Below are 16991 nucleotides of genomic sequence, written 5' to 3' on the forward strand. Positions count from 1 at the left end.
TGATTTTTTCCCCTGATTTACTTGAATAAAACTTTATAACCAAACACAATCAAAACATTTTGATCGAGTGAAATCCATATAAGGCAAAAAGGTCATTACGACAAAGGGAGGTAGCCCAGTCTCAAGATTTTTGTTTACATGTAACACCTCGGTTTCACAAATGAGTTTTAATATGTCATGGGTATTTTTATTTAACATCGTTTTACGATGAAAAGAGTACGTGGACATGTTTATGCATAACCAGGTAGGATTAAGATGCCGTTATTGATTTACAAATAATGATTCTTGACAGAATCAGGAACAATAGCAATGTAGAATTTGTAAATACACCAAACACACATATTTCAAATAACCATAAAGTTAATGACAGGTTTTCATGGAAATGTGTTTGATAGGGAGATTCCATCGTCTTTTTATCGCTTTATCTCTTTATTTTTTTCTTATCGACGCTGAATAATCTTGAAATCAGCCAATCTTCGATCGATATGGTCGGATGTGCAGGATGACAACACATTTTCTTACGTCGTTCTACACGGCATCGACTTCCGGTTTATCGGTCGAATGGATCATTCGCGTGACCTCTGCGCCAGTCACGAGCGCATGTGACGTTGTATTCCGGAAGTTGAAAACGAATCGACGGAAAATTACGACAGTGGTATTGTTTTGATGTTAAGATAGGGATGTTTTGAGATACGTCTGGAAATGAGACTTGTAAGGCGTACTCGTGAATATAATGAGGGAGTCGGCTTATAACAAAGTTCCGGAACTGGTCCGCGAGAAGTGACTGAAGTTTATTGATGCATGCATGAATCATATCGGGGTACCGTCCCTCCTACCGCGCCAGGAGTCTGTAAGACAATATTCGCAGACGACAAATTACAGATATATCACGTTACCAGGGAGTTGGTTCAATAGCGCGTGCGTTAGAAAGGTGGTCTAGGCGCGGGCCTGGGAAGCCACGCGCACAGCTCACGCCGGATGTGCACATGTCAAGACCTGTCAACATCCCGTTTGATAGTGATTAGTAAAGTGGAAAGTTGTCGATTTACAATATATATAAAATTGAAGTAGATTGAAAGGAATTGTTGTTGAAAAAAAATATCAACAGCAGAAAAATAGTAAGTAGCAAGTATCGCATGGAAAAAGAAATAAAGGACCTTCAGACTGAATCCCCCAAATCTACACTCGACCATTCAACCTTCGTTTACCAACGTGAATCCTCCGATCACAAGTATTTAGATCAGCTGCTCCTCTAGGCTTCAGTTCAGATGATTAGTCTCTGGTCTGCTGTGGAATACGTTCAACCGTAAATAGGTTTAAACAACATTTTTGCTTGGATTGACATAGCAAGTGTAGTATAAACAATTAATTCTTTACATAGTAGTCAGATTATAAACTATTTTTAGACAAAGACGCTAGGGTAGATATCTCTTTTTAGTAACGGCTAATACAGACGGTACTGCTGTTTTTAGACATCACAGCTAGATGCGTTATTACTCAGAATACATATTTTAGACGCAACAGCTAGAGTAGATCCTAGAATTCAAACACTCTCATTATGCCTACATATTGAAACAAACTTTGTTGTATCATGCAGTTTTTTTTTTATTTTGATGAATGCTACCACAGCCTCACAAAGGGAAATATTAGTAGGAACTATAAAAGCAACAGTTATTTCTAGCGAAACGAAACTTGATTAAATTCGGAAATTGAAATATAGAGACCGACTCGACAATTAACACGACACCCAAAAGTTGCGGCGACTAAACAAACCGATGGTTATTGACAATTCGTGGACGGACATATCTTTTAACGCTACAGCTCATCTTTTCCAATCTACTATCTCCAGCTACTGCCTTTCGAGCAGAGATCTCTTGATGGAATTCGTGACAATTCGTTACAACAAATAATATTTGTCATATTCTGTATTTGTACAATATTTGAATCAAATCGCATTTAATTTCGCTGTTTCCTTTATTCGTTAATTACTTGTTTCACTCGCCAATGACAAAATGCCGTGGAACGTGAAGACTTTATTGACATTAGGAAACAGACATCAATCGGAATTGTACACGCGGAAATTAATTTTCTAATCATTGTCCAGTTCGCATGCTTCTTCACGCCATCTTGTTTGATGTTCCATGGGATGCCTCGTACAGGTGAGAGGTCACACAGAGAAATCTGTTCCCGCCATTAAACATGTCGTCTGCTGAAGCTAGTCGCGATCGTGGGAATCATAATAAACAAGACATAAAATTGCAGACAGACTTTCATTTGGAGAGAAATTTATCCTAATGTATTGGTCCTTTGGATGGATGAAATTTTATCATAATAACTTTTCTTTGGATGGAATGCTAACACGAGGTAGCTACTGATATATTCTTTCTTCTGGACAGAGGGTTTCAAACAATGGCCGACCCGTCCTGCCCCAGAAGGGTTGTTTCAAACCAGCTATGCGGGTACCCATAACACTGATGAGCTGATTTGATTCCACGGAACAGTATTTACCGCTCTTAGTCAACACACGGTTGACTTTTGTTTACAATAGCCATGATTCCTGACAATAGAGGTAATATTGGCAAACTGTGTTTTTTCCAGAAATATGCGGGCAGTTCTATGTCTAAATAATTACATAGCTTTTTATGAAATAGGCAGTTTTTATACTTTGCATAATATTGTCTATTTTCATGATCCTTACAGTGACATACTTAATAACGTTTAATGGTTGGCAATTAGCTATCTAATGCATATACTCAATATGATTTTTTTTTTTTTTTTTTTTTTTTTTTTTTTTTTTTTTTTATATAAACAGAGAAATTGTACCCTTCGTCAATTTGGACACTTTTTTACAGACTTTTTATTCCAGAATATCGAAACAATACCAATAAAAAAGAAGCTTGATCCACGGATGAGAGCTCTAACGTAAAGGTAAGTATACGTTTTCTGAAGTCGAACAACTACACTACTTTGTGTCAACGTTCAATGCATGTCAACACTTCCCTTTAGCGTTACCAAATGCAATAATCAAAAGTGATTTAAATACGACCTGTAAACTATGTCTAATGACCACATATTTTCGACATCAATAATTCTTTTCATCCTTCAAGCGTTGCATATAAACCACAACCAGGACCGACTAGGTCCAGCCCCATTTATCCAATACTTTTAAGCGATTATCTTTCATGTATTTATTCTTTAGGGACAACAAGATATATCGGTCAGCGACCATGATGGTTGTATTTTTTTGTATGATCTTTTCTGTGTTTTGAAATATATACCAACCTCAAAACTATTTGAATTGTCAGTATAGATGTTTTCCAAACACATGGGACCACAGTTAAACTGCTGTTGATAAGATGGTTTACATTTTCAAACCGAACAAAATTGAAAACACGAATTTTGACATACTGTGGAAATTGATTTTCGTTGGGCCCAAATTTCGTGGTTCCTTGACAAAACACCGTTTCGTGGGTACTTGAATTCGTTGATTACGAGTACCCACTCAAACGGACAGAATAGCTTTAAATCAAACTCGTAATTACTTCGTGGACCTATGAAATACTAAAAACTATATTTTGCTGCCTTCTGTTGTAAAATATATCCTTGCTACGCCCAAGGTAACAATAACGAGTATATAATTTATCCTTTCAGCCTTATCCTACAAACGGTTTCCTTTATTGTACCTTTCATTGTCTACAGTTGAAATTCTGGGAACATTTGCCTTGGACATTACTTAATTAAAAACTTTTGACCTCCAATGTTCAACCAATCCGCCTTTTCTACTTCGGATTTAGAGAGCATTAGTCGAAAATTGTCCATACTTATCTAAGACATCTGAGTAGTCGCCTTAAAAAGTCAGATTTTTCTGTCGATATTTATGTGAGAAAGCTTTCATTGTTTTGTGTGCCAACGAGTATCGATACAATGTTTGTCGCGTTAGAAGTTTGTATGTCTGTAATAGTGAATTAATTTAAAATCTACGTTGTGGTTCGCTGTCACTACCCCTGTTCTCGCTATTAGGGCCTGACATTATTTGGATTTGACCTAGATTTATATGGTGGGGGTCGTACATGAAGCAGAAAATGATTACCTTTCCAGGCCACCTGGTTTTATTCCATTTGTACTTGTTCAAATGTCTCCGTTTTATATCCTCCCCATTGTTTCTAATTTTGTCTGTCCTAGTTCAAAAAGTTTCGAGTTTATTGATGGTTTTGTTTACATTTTGGTATTCTTTTCGTTTTCTTTATTGGGTATTTATCTTGTGATTTTCGATGTGTGACAGAAAAAAAACTTGATTACAAGGTGGGAGTTAACGTGTTTTATTACAAGGTGGAAGTTAACGTGTTTTATTACAAAGTGGAAGTTAACGTATTTTATTACAAGGTGGAAGTTAACGTGTTTTATTACAAGGTAGAAGTTAACGTGTTTTATTACAAGGTGGAGGTTAACGTGTTGTATTACAAGGTGGAAGTTAACGTGTTTTATTACAAGGTGGAAGTTAACGTGTTTTCTTACAAGATGGAAGTTAACGTGTTGTATTACAAGGTGGCAGTTATCGTGTTTTATTACAAGGTGGAAGTTAACGTGTTGTATTACAAGGTGGAAGTTAACGTGTTTTATTACAAGGTAGAAGTTAACGTGTTTTATTACAAGGTGGAAGTAAACGTGGTTTATTACAAGGGGGAAGTTAACGTGTTTTATTACAAGGTGGAAGTAAACGTGGTTTATTACAAGGGGGAAGTTAACGTGTTTTATTACAAGGTAGAAGTTAACGTGTTTTATTACAAGGTGGAAGTAAACGTGGTTTATTACAAGGGGGAAGTTAACGTGTTTTATTACAAGGTGGAAGTAAACGTGTTTTATTACAAGGTGGCAGTTAACGTGTTTTATTACAAGGCGGAAGTTAACGTGTTTTATTACAAGGTGGAAGTTCACGTGCTTTATTACAAGGGGGAAGTTAACGTGTTTTATTACAAGGTAGAAGTTAACGTGTTTTATTACAAGGTGGAAGTTCACGTGCTTTATTACAAGGTGGAAGTTAACGTGTTTTATACAAGGTGGAAGTTAACGTGTTTTATTACAAGGTGGGAGTTAACGTGTTTTATTACAAGGTGGAAGTTCACGTGCTTTATTACAAGGGGGAAGTTAACGTGTTTTATTACAAGGTGGAAGTAAACGTGGTTTATTACAAGGTGGAAGTTAACGTGTTTTATTACGAGGTGGCAGTTAACGTGTTTTATTACAAGGTGGAAGTTCACGTGCTTTTTTACAAGGTGGAAGTTAACGTGTTTTATTACAAGGAGGAAGTTAACGTGTTTTATTACAAGGGGGAAGTTAACGTGTTTTCTTACAAGATGGAAGTTAACGTGTTGTATTACAAGGTGGCAGTTATCGTGTTTAATTACAAGGTGGAAGTTAACGTGTTTTATTACAAGATGGAAGTTAACGTGTTGTATAACAAGGTGGCAGTTATCGTGTTTTATTACAAGGTGGAAGTTACCGTGTTTTATTACAAGGTGGAAGTTAACGTGCTTTATTACAAGGTGGAAGTTAACGTGTTGTATTACAAGGTGGCAGTTATCGTGTTTTATTACAAGGTGGAAGTTACCGTGTTTTATTACAAGGTGGCAGTTAACGTGTTTTATTACAAGGTGGAAGTTCACGTGCTGTATTACAAGGTGGAAGTTAACGTGTTTTATTACAAGGTGGAAGTTCACGTGCTTTATTACAAGGTGGAAGTTAACGTGTTTTATTACAAGGTGGAAGTTAACGTGTTGTATTACAAGGTGGCAGTTATCGTGTTTTATTACAAGGTGGAAGTTAACGTGTTTTATTACAAGGTGGAAGTTAACGTGTTGTATTACAAGGTGGAAGTTAACGTGTTTTATTACAAGGTGGAGGTTAACGTGTTTTATTACAAGGTGGAAGTTTACGTGTTTTATTACAAGGTGGAAGTTAACGTGTTGTATTACAAGGTGGAAGTTAACGTGTTGTATTACAAGGTGGAAGTTAACGTGTTTTCTTACAAGTTGGGAGTTAACGTGTTGTATTACAAGGTGGAAGTTTACGTGTTGTATTACAAGGTGGCAATTATCGTGTTTTATTACAAGGTGGAAGTTAACGTGTTTTATTACAAGGTGGAAGAAACCATAGAGTAAGATGTGGAACTAAAAAACCATAGAGTAGAATGTGGAAATAAAACTCCATAGAATTAGATATGGAAATAAGAAACCATAGAGTAAGATGTGCATAGAGTAAGATGTGGAAATAAGAAACCATAGAGTAAGATGTGGAAATAAGAAACCATAGAGTAGAATGTGGAAATAAGAAACCATATAGTAGAATGTGGAAATAAAAAAACCCATAGAATTAGATATGGAAATAAGAAACCATAAAATAAGATGTGGAAATAAGAAACCATAGAGTAGAATGGGGAAATAAAAAAACATAGAATTAGATATGGAAATAAGAAACCATAGATAAGATGTGAAAATAAGAAACCATAGAGTAGAGTGTGGAAATAAGAAACCATAGAGTAGAATGTGGAAATAAGAAACCCATATAATTAGATATTGAAATAAGAAACCATAGAGTAAGATGTGGAAATAAAAAACCATAGAGGAGAATGTGGAAATAAAACCCCTTAGAATTAGATATGGAAATAAGAAACCATAGAGTAAGATGTGGAAATAACAAACCATAGAGTAGAATGTGGAAATAAGAAACCATATAGTAGAATGGGGAAATAAGAAACCATAGAGTTTGATATGAAAAAGTAAACCATTGAGTCAGATATGAAATAGTTAACCATATAATCTAATATGAAAAAGTAAACCATTGAGTCTGATATGAAATAGTAAACCATAGAGTCTGATATGAAATAGTTACAACAAATCTTGGCAATGTGATATAAACAGAATCTTACAATCGTTCCATTTTATATGATATTTATGAAATGCTAGAGGCTCAAATGAAATTGAAGTTCATGTAAGATTCTCTATATATACATGTACCCCCCTGTTTTTTGTAAGATACAACTCCAGATTTCGTGGAACTATTGCTAAATGTCCTGTTGAATAGGAATAAATGAATATTTTCCTCAATTTTGAATATTTGTGATAAATGATGTATCCGGGTTACAAATCTATAAAACAGCACATTGGTGATTAACAGGAATCAGTCTTAGACCCCAGCGTACATTGAGAGAACGGTGGTAGCAGGGTTTCGTTTTTACACATTGAATCTACCTTTCACGTACTAAGATTAATCATTCAATTTTGATGATCAGCGCTTTTTATATTTAAATTAAATCAGTCAGGTAGAAAATTACACTTTTCAATAGATTTTCTCAATTGATCTTCAGGAAATTTCTTTTTAATTTCCGATATTTTTTTTAATGATTTTGAAATCAATAAAATGATTTTGTCGTTGATAAGTAAGATACATGCGTTTAAATCTTCGTCCAATTTTATATTAGAACAGGACCACCCTGAATACTTTACGATGATTTCCGTATTTCTCCCGTCAGATATTAATTACACAAAAAAATTGATGATCAAATTATTTCGACGACAGGTTGCATGATACCAAGTAATGTGACGATGCAGGTTCCGTATGGGATAATTTTCTATTTTTGAATCTGGTTGTATTTTTTTCGAACCAAAACAGATGGTTTCCCAGTTACAGAACTCGACGGGACGAGATTTGATCGTCGTCATTATGTCACGTGACACCACAAACGTCCCGGATGTAATGACCCCAAACACGAGTTAATAAAAGAAATCAGTAAATCGGAAGCTGTTTGTGATGGAACCCCCTGAGACACACAAGCTGTTGGACCAGTCGCTAGTTCGATGACGGGACGGGCGACATGTGCATGGTGTCAAGAATGACAAATCACTTTTTACGATGTTTTTTCATAGGAAAATAAAACAGAAAAACATTGGAGTCAACAAATTCTTAGAATATTCAAAATCAGATTAACGCTTGATTGAATTGTTTGATAAATCGATATTTTCATTTTGAATGTAGGTGTATGTAAATCACAGTTGACATTTCCATAAACATTTACATGTAATAACATGGCTGAATTGTCTAAATGGCACCATGTGTAACTAGTGTAACAGGTGAAAGAGAAATGCTCGGCCAGACCGGACTTTGAACCGAGGACCCTCCAAACTCTAGGTAGTTGCTCTACCAATTGAGCTTCTTGGTCGTGGACGATCGACTCAGTCCAGTTCCACTACACTAGAAAACCTCATTAACCTTCATTTAGGCCTCACTGTAACTTTTCCCGCCTGTATTGACTATGCCTGTAACTTTCCCTCCATGTCACTTCTCCTCCCTGTAACTTACCCTCACCTTAGCTTTTCTTTCCTCTCTGTAACTTTACCTCCTTGTCACTTTCCCTCCCTGTAACTTACCCTCCATGTAACTTACCCTCTCTGTAACTTAACCTCCCCGTAATTTGTAACTTACCATCACTATAATTTAGGTTTCAGTTCAAACAGGTATAACCGTATGCGGAACTTATTAGTCCGGACACATTACTGAAGACACTGTTACATACATAGTCGGTGGTCGGGTTTAGCGAAGCGGATAGTGCACTCGCTTTTCAACAAAACGGCGTGGGTGTGATTCCCCGACCGGGACGTGAAAAGGTCACCTGCCCGATTACGTGAGCTTTGTCCGCAGCACGCAGGTCTTAGAGACTCTGTACGCCTTTCATCAAGAGTGATTGATGTACGTCTGAAAAAATTCTGATGCTGTAATTTGAATAGTGTGTAATGATGTTCAATAGTATATCTATTTTAATATGCATTGTAGATATACGTACGTGTGGGTTAAATGTTACTATTATACAGTCTTGTAATTATGTACAATATGTATATAATATACTAATGTTATGATGTTAGTTTCGTTGAATACTTGCAATATATCTCTTGTCGAGTGACTCGTGGCATATTCAATTATCTAACTTATTTCATATTTTTAAAATCAAATAATTATTTACGCAACATTTTACAAATATATTTATATATGTAGTTATACATTCAATATACACTGATTCGGTCGTTGGGATAATGATTCAACCTTAGTTTACACAAACCGGATTTTTGGCTGAATCGACTCACTCAACACGCGCTGTTGTTTTCAGTTTATTTTTTGTTCTCAAAATAATTAATATTTCAATTTGATGTGTAATAAATATAGACATAACGTTTCCATTTACTCCCGATGCGATAATTAAAGTATGCTATACGCACCACGGCGAGCTGCCAATTCATTTATTGCAGGAAAATAGATATAAAACACAATTTTTCCATTTAATTTATATTTTTACCTAAAATAATGACGTAAATTCGGCACAATAATAATCTTTGTATGTTGTCTGTTAACAAAACCAGAATTCTACAGTTATGAAAGACAACTTTCATGCGTTTATTAATATTTTAATTACGTAATACGGAGACCACCCCGGGGGATTCTAGTGAAATATGGAGATGGTGGTAATTATTACCTCCCTTTAATCACACCCTATAACACGTGGAGATCGACCTGCCCCGCCTCTCGTAGCTCCGAGAGTCGGACCCCCCGCCGTCTTCAACCAGTTTTGAAAACAGAATAAGCTTGTGTTTAGTCTTCTATATTTGTAGTGCTTTTGTTTGGGCTACGGTTATCTCCGCCCCTCCGGAGTGTTCTCAACAGCTGCTGAATCCGAGAGGACGAAACATCACGTTCAAACCGGACTCGGCGACGGACCTGGCGTCCGGCTTCTGGTGTAATTAGTACGCTTTGGTTATTAGCGTTGTTCCTTTACGTGTGCGATTCAGTTATTGTTTGATTCGTAGAATTACCTGTGGGTTTCGGGGAGGGATTATGCAGACTGCCCACCACCTTATGTCTTTTCCTGTCATGACTGTCGCTCCATGTAAGTTATTTTATCCCAAACCACTCAAGCGCGGACGGCTAACCACAAGTGTAGGGACTAATGATAGCCAGACCCTCCCACTCACTGAAGGGTCGCGTGCTATTTACAAGCCAAAGCCATAGGATATAAAGGGCATTGTTGTCGGCCCTTTCTTGCTCAGCACACAAAATAAATAGCGACTAGATTGAGATTATATGTGCAAGTGTCCCCTCTTCTAATTTTGAAGGGTTCTTCAGCTTATCACATATTGTAATCTATAACATTAGCTATTTCAATATGTCCCGAGATATTCCGAACAGTCTCTCGGAACAAACCAAGTCCGACGATCGACAGATGGTCGCTGCTATCTGCGCATGCGGTAGAAGGAAGTTTTGAATGTCACCGGTCTCTGGAGACGGGAAATTGATAAAAACAATACGCCGACATCACGTCCCAGTAATTGTCTCCGCCCCAAACATCAATATTCTCTGACCTTTCGTCACCCAAGTTTCCGAATTTTATTCTCGTTGATAAAATAACTTGAGACTGTCTATTATATTTTTCACAAAGAATTTGTTGTTTCTTTGCCTGGTATTGCTGGAAGATACAAAATATGACAATTAATTAGAGGAAAGAAGAGATCGCGGATTATCATTTTACAGCCATGTTATCAAATAAACTGCTATCGTTTTTTGAAACTATCATTTTTTGCCTTTAGGCAGTGGGCAATGACTATGGTGAAATTATTCATCAACATCGGGTTCGGTAGCGAGATTGATTTGTTACTCGTAGATGCCTTTGTCTCCAGTTATATGAAATATATTCACTTTTTACATGAATTCTATCGTCCAGAAAAAAAGATTACTGGCTAAGAAAATTACCAAACATTGACTGTACCATATAATCCGGAAAACTCAATTAACCAGAAAGTGCTTATACAAAATTGATTTATTTCCAAAGCCAGATATATATGTTGAACATCGTTAATCTGGGTTTTTCAAAAGTTTAGGAATAACGGTATTTACGTATTAACAAAACCTGTCCGACTTACCATAATCGCAGATCTTAACTACAAGTTTGAACGTTAATACGTAGATTGAGTCTTTTTTCTTAAAATGAAATAAATGTGTCCACGAAAAAGGATATTTTAAAACAAAGTATATGCGATTGTCTGTTTAAGCAGCGCATTTTGGTCCGAAATGACTTAAACTGTGGACGGGCAGTAAAACAATCAAACAAGTATACAAATGGGAATTCGAGGTTTTCCGGATGCTGATCATACCAGATCAACTGTAGCCGAAGAGTTTCACATCGAACACCCGATAACTCGAGCTACATTATGATACCGGTTATTCCGTGACGACGATGATCATTTGCAATATGATGATACTAAGCTTTCAATGTCTCTCCAGACGATAAATAGTTCAAAATAAAATCCGGTAACAAATATAATTTATCAGATCCAGACTTGAAGTATCATCATGATAAAGCTCTAAAAAACGTACTTTCGGGCATAGGAGTGTACTATCATGTACATATTGGGCAAAACTTGAAGCGCCTAATAGCGTCCGGTTGACAGTACTGTTAGTATGTAGTTCGGCGGAGTCCCAACTTCCGCCCATCTCGCGGTGATGCGGTAATGGTTGTTCGTTGCGATCTTGTCTTTTTGCACGTTGAGGGGTTTTCACGATGGCGGTTAAAGCGTCGCGAAACTGCAATACAGTCAACAAACATTGAACTGATATCTGGTGGATAAGATGCTGCGCACAAGCCGTTGATTGGACTTAGCGGGGAAAGGATCCCAAAGGAAACAAGAAATGGATAAGGCTACATAGCACTACCCAAAATAGTCAGATAATGGCCCCATCGTTATGGCGTTACGAGATAGCACTTAGAAATTTTATTGAGACAGTAAAAGAGAGATAAGCCGTAGCTGAGTTTTCTAGCTATCAACACTAGGGGAAGTACTCAAAATTTCCCCTGAAAAGTTCTTTTTCCTTGTAGGCGACAGTGGAGTTAGCATGCGAAGAAATCATAAATCACTAATTCAAGCCAAGATGCACAACAGCATAGGAAATTGCCCTCCAACATGAGCTTGCTCCGGGTTTATTGCGACCCGGGTGACGGTTCCGGTTTGTATTTAGGCCCGTAAACCATACGAGAGAAAAGACAACATTACAAACGCGGGTATAACACAGACTCGAAAAATGCCTATGGGACCTGGCGGTAACATTTATGTATATTAATATTGCAACAGATATGCTTGTTTGTGACGTAGACTAAAGATGTTTAAGTAAACCCAGCCTTCCGTGACTTTTTCTAATGCGTTTTATGTATATTCGTTTTAGTAGCACCAGCAAGGTCGATGTAAGGTTTTTCTCTATACCCAAGCTAGTGACACACTCCAAAGATCAGATAACTTTACTTTCTAGCGATATATTTTATTCTTTGTAGCAAAATGAGACATCGAGGCTGTAAATGAGACAGATTTATAGCAAAGACGGGACCAATGGAATAATGAAACGGAATAATTTTCGCAATTTCTCTTACAGAGACGTCAAAGTAGAGCCATAACGACAGTTTATAGTTGGGAGATAATGGGCGTCAGCCATTAGGCCCTGCTCGTGTGTGTTATCCTATAGGTATTTCGGGGACATCTTACTTGGGTGATCGCCGAGAATTAACATTGTTTATCGATATCTCTCCAGGAAAATCTCCATGGCCTAATTCCATCGGAAAATTTCCTGTACAGAATGCACTTTTTTGTCTTGTTTACCCTTAGACAAACAAGGAAATGAGAATGTATAGCAAGGGACAAAAGTAACTTATGTATTTTAACATATTATCAGATATCATTATTAATTATAGAAGAGCCTACCAAAATGAGAATATAGGATTATGTGAGCTATATGTTTGACATTGGTATCTTGTTGAAGATTTTTTTCTTGAGTAAAGAGCGATCAATCTTGTAAGAGCATTTCTTTTATATGTAAAATTTAAGAACGGGTAGGACAATACAACCCTTCACCGAACCTGAAATCGATAGATTGAAACAGGCAAGCAAAATGCGTGTGTATATTATCAAACAAAAATGCCAAAAAACTTCCAGTAAAAAAAATCTGAAATCTGTTAACGTTATTACATGGTATTTACAATAAGTTTCCTTTGTCTGAAAAAGGACAGTTTTGGTATAACTCCCCTGACAAGTTTTGAATTGATTGTCCATGTACAAAGTACACACTTCCAGTGTAGATGAACATTTCATGTCACGTTTTGTTTCACTAACCGGTGTTTTGCTTGTATTTCTTGTTGACAATGTATGTTTTAAGGGCGTGTATAACATGTTTGGGTGAAAGTGTATATCATATAAATATTACTAAAATTGTGAAATCTACAATTTAAATAGAATTTCTTACATGGCTATGTTCAATATGACATGTTTTGATTGAAATAAACATTTATAACATATGTCAAGTTGTAAAAAATTGAAATGTTCATGTCAGGAAAAGAAACATTGGCGCCGTAATCCTTGTATAATAATATAAACATTGTTCGTTATGCAATCACAAAAATTAACAATGTTTTATTAGCATCTGTAATTCACATTTAAACATGACAAAAAAGTTGTTCTATTCGACATTTTTTTTGTAAAATGTACGTATAATAAATCAAATAAGATGAAATTTAATGAGAATGTTGTCAACTTGCAGTGATGATTGCATGCTTTATAAATAATTAACATCTTATCAATGCCAACACCAGGAAATGATACTTTAAAAATGATTGTCTCAGCTGGCAAAAAAGTGCATTTATTGTCTCCCACCAGATTTTGTTTTGTTATAGAAGTATGTCATAAATTCGTTATTGAAATTCCTGTTCACACAAAAAACGAAATGAGACAGGTACATGTATTTGTGCAATATGATTTCAGATCAAATTTACACGAATTACCTATCCATAAATTGACCGTTAGACCTCGGCAAACACGTGCTATTTTACGCTGTAAATCATAGCATTGTTGTTATTTTGCTTCGGAGAAATCATTTACAAGTATTTGAATTCACAAAAGGAATTAGAAGTACCTCCAACATGTTCCTATAATATTTTTTTTCTATGAAATTTTATACAATCTCGTTTTCATAAAACACAGACAGTATGAGAACGAACATGAGACGTTATCATACTTACTTTGTAACATTACATTTTTTGTTTCATAATTAATTCCCCCCCCCCCCCCCACACGCACACACACACACACAAACACACATCGTAACTTTAGTCAACACTGACGTGACAATGGGCCTTAACACAAATGTTTTATATCAGCTTATGTGATGTTAAAACTTAAAATAGAGTCTTTAACTCCTGTCTATTGAATCATTTTTGTTTATAAAATGGATCTATAGCTCTTTTTAGCAAGTTTCTGTCGATTTTTTTCAAATTTTGTTTTCTCTAATGACTATCAATTCTTCTACGTCGACCTCTTAATCTCATGTGTTTTGTAAATGTGTCGTCACAATGTCATGACGTCATGTTTTTGTCTCAATACTGGCGATGGCGTTACATAAGGTACTGTTATACCGACAATGGACACGTTTGTATACACTATATAACAAGTTGGTTATGTGATAGGTATTGATTTATCACATGACTTGTAGATATTTACTTGTCAGCTTTTCGGAGTTTAAGTGGTCTGAGGAAAATGTAATTTTCTTGAGCACTTAAAGACATTCGTTTTGGTAGGGCTTTTTAATTTGAATTTCACAACATAAAAAAATCAATTTCCATAAATTTTAATTGTATGAAAGTGAAATGTTAAAAATCTGGATAGATCAAAATTTAAATAGTATGATATACGATTACTGTACTGGCAAACTGTTAAATTGTAGACAGCCATTTCCCAAAGTCCTGAATAGAAATAGTTTCCACTTAAAAAACAGAGAACAGTGTTAAACGAACGAGAACGAAGATGATTTGAGCTGATTATATTGAATGTTACAAACTAAAATGACAAACTTTTTTCTGTGTACACACAATGATATCTCGATTTTCTTTACGTCATGAAGCAATCGTATGCAAGCATTAAATGATTTCTCAAAGAGAAAAAAAAAGTTATAATTCTAATGGTATATCTACGTAAACATTAGTTTGTTTACTTGAGCATGAAATTGATTTCACCTGAGCAGAGACTAATTTAGCATGCCACCAAGATAAGTTTATAGCATATCTACAGATCACTCAGGAACATTTTTTTACGGCAATAAAATTCAGTAACTCATACATATTTGTAAACAAACAAAACTGAATTTATATTTCTGTTGAGAAACACCAATAAAATTTAATCATGTTAACCTTATTTATCAATCGTTCCAATTTGGTTTAAACATATTCTAATGCCCTCTGATCAACAACTGTTCAACAAAACTGTGATAGCGACAATACACACATACATCATTGTTACAAATTATTTCGCATACTTTGGTAATAACATGTAATGAACCAATGCTTATTCGGTAAAGATATTTTTTGAACTTTTCAAGAAAAAGCAATAAAGAGATTCTGAACATGTGTTTAACAAACCTTGTCGTATGTTCCTACAGACAGAACGAGAATATACATGTATTTTATAGTGAGAATATTTAAGGTACGGTGAAGTAAGATATTGGGTATAAGTTTATCTGTATATTATTGTATTCAGTATCAAGTATCAATTCTATCCTGTATACTAATGAATAATGTTTCAATTTCAGAAATAATGTGCGGAGCATACGACACCCAAGCACCAAGTTTATACTGTAGGGAAGTAATAAAGGATGGAGTGAAGAATGACAAAATGTCTGTCAACAAAACCCCACAAGAGACAGACAACACACTGTATCATGTTTTTAAAATCATTGACAGTCTAACCGAACGTAAAATGTTCACCTCTCCTAATAAATAATCCTTTTTACTGATGATAACCCCAAACTACTACAAATGACACGTTTAGAACTACAATAAGACAACAGATTTAAGAAAAGGTTGGCCATGGAGAGAACAATATCAAATTGATAAGATGCAAGGTTGTTTTCTACTCCATCTTTGTCCATAGGGATAACATTTGAGCTATTTATATTATACATATAATTTTACTCAGTGATAAAGAAACAATTGTACTTTAGGAAAGATTTTTTTTGTAATACTCTTTGTAAAAGTACGCTAGTTTTCTTTTTATTAATTTTCATATTAAAATGATTTCTCAATAAGGCGTCTTGGTGCCATCTTTTATGAACAATATATATATATATATATAAATGTGACAAAAAATGTCGTCTTTATATGATTTTTTTAAACACTGTGGGCAACGTTTCAACATCACATACACAAGGTCTTGATTACTTTTCATTGGAAGTTCCATGTTCCAAATAGTTATTGTATTCCTTTGCTGTTAAAATAGCAAAAGGGGATTTGTTTCTGTATTTGTTTGATAATTTCGATTAAAACACTGATGCCTACATGTATCGATCTTTTCAACTTTTATTTGTCCCAAGTAATTAATTAAATATCGTCTAATTCAATGTAACGTGACGTTATCGTAGACGACGGTTCTAGCACATTGTATTAGCAGCAAGTAAACTTAGATTTGGATGATGTGCAGGAATTGTTATTGTCAGATTGAAAAAAAACCTAACAGTGTGTAGATATTTGAGATGTGAGTAAGTACAACTGTTATATGTTATGTGTATATTCAGTCTGTTTTTACAAGGAGACCACCATGCCAGTGTACATCAGATGTACATATCTGCCATCAAACGGGGAACGGAAGCAAAATATTAACAATATATATGACATTATTTATAAAATGATAGAAATGATTTTGATTTAAGTATCATATGTGTTGTGCTGATGTTTTCTTTTCCCAACGTTTCTTAATATTTTCCTTTTTCGGTCACATACAAATGGGTTTGACATCCTATCTAAGGCTATCCTTCATCAAAAGCTACATATGACTTGAATTTTCACAGTGTTTTCACAGTTTTATAGAGCAGCAAAATAATATGATAATAGATAGACATGGGAATAAAGAAGTTTCATCTATTAA

At 35.4% G+C, this 16991-nt stretch overlaps 1 long non-coding RNA gene across 1 annotated transcript; it reads left to right on the forward strand.

Annotated features, from left to right (window-relative positions):
• Positions 1–2253: 2253 nt before the first annotated feature.
• LOC110455997 lies at positions 2254–16009 on the forward strand. The gene is made up of 3 exons (XR_002463536.1): positions 2254–2569; positions 2867–2928; positions 15661–16009. It is a non-coding gene; the product is annotated as an uncharacterized LOC110455997 (long non-coding RNA).
• Positions 16010–16991: the final 982 nt, after the last annotated feature.

The sequence above is a fragment of the Mizuhopecten yessoensis genome, unplaced genomic scaffold (genome assembly GCF_002113885.1).
Source record: "Mizuhopecten yessoensis strain PY_sf001 unplaced genomic scaffold, ASM211388v2 scaffold8449, whole genome shotgun sequence".
Lineage (NCBI taxonomy): Eukaryota > Metazoa > Mollusca > Bivalvia > Pectinida > Pectinidae > Mizuhopecten > Mizuhopecten yessoensis.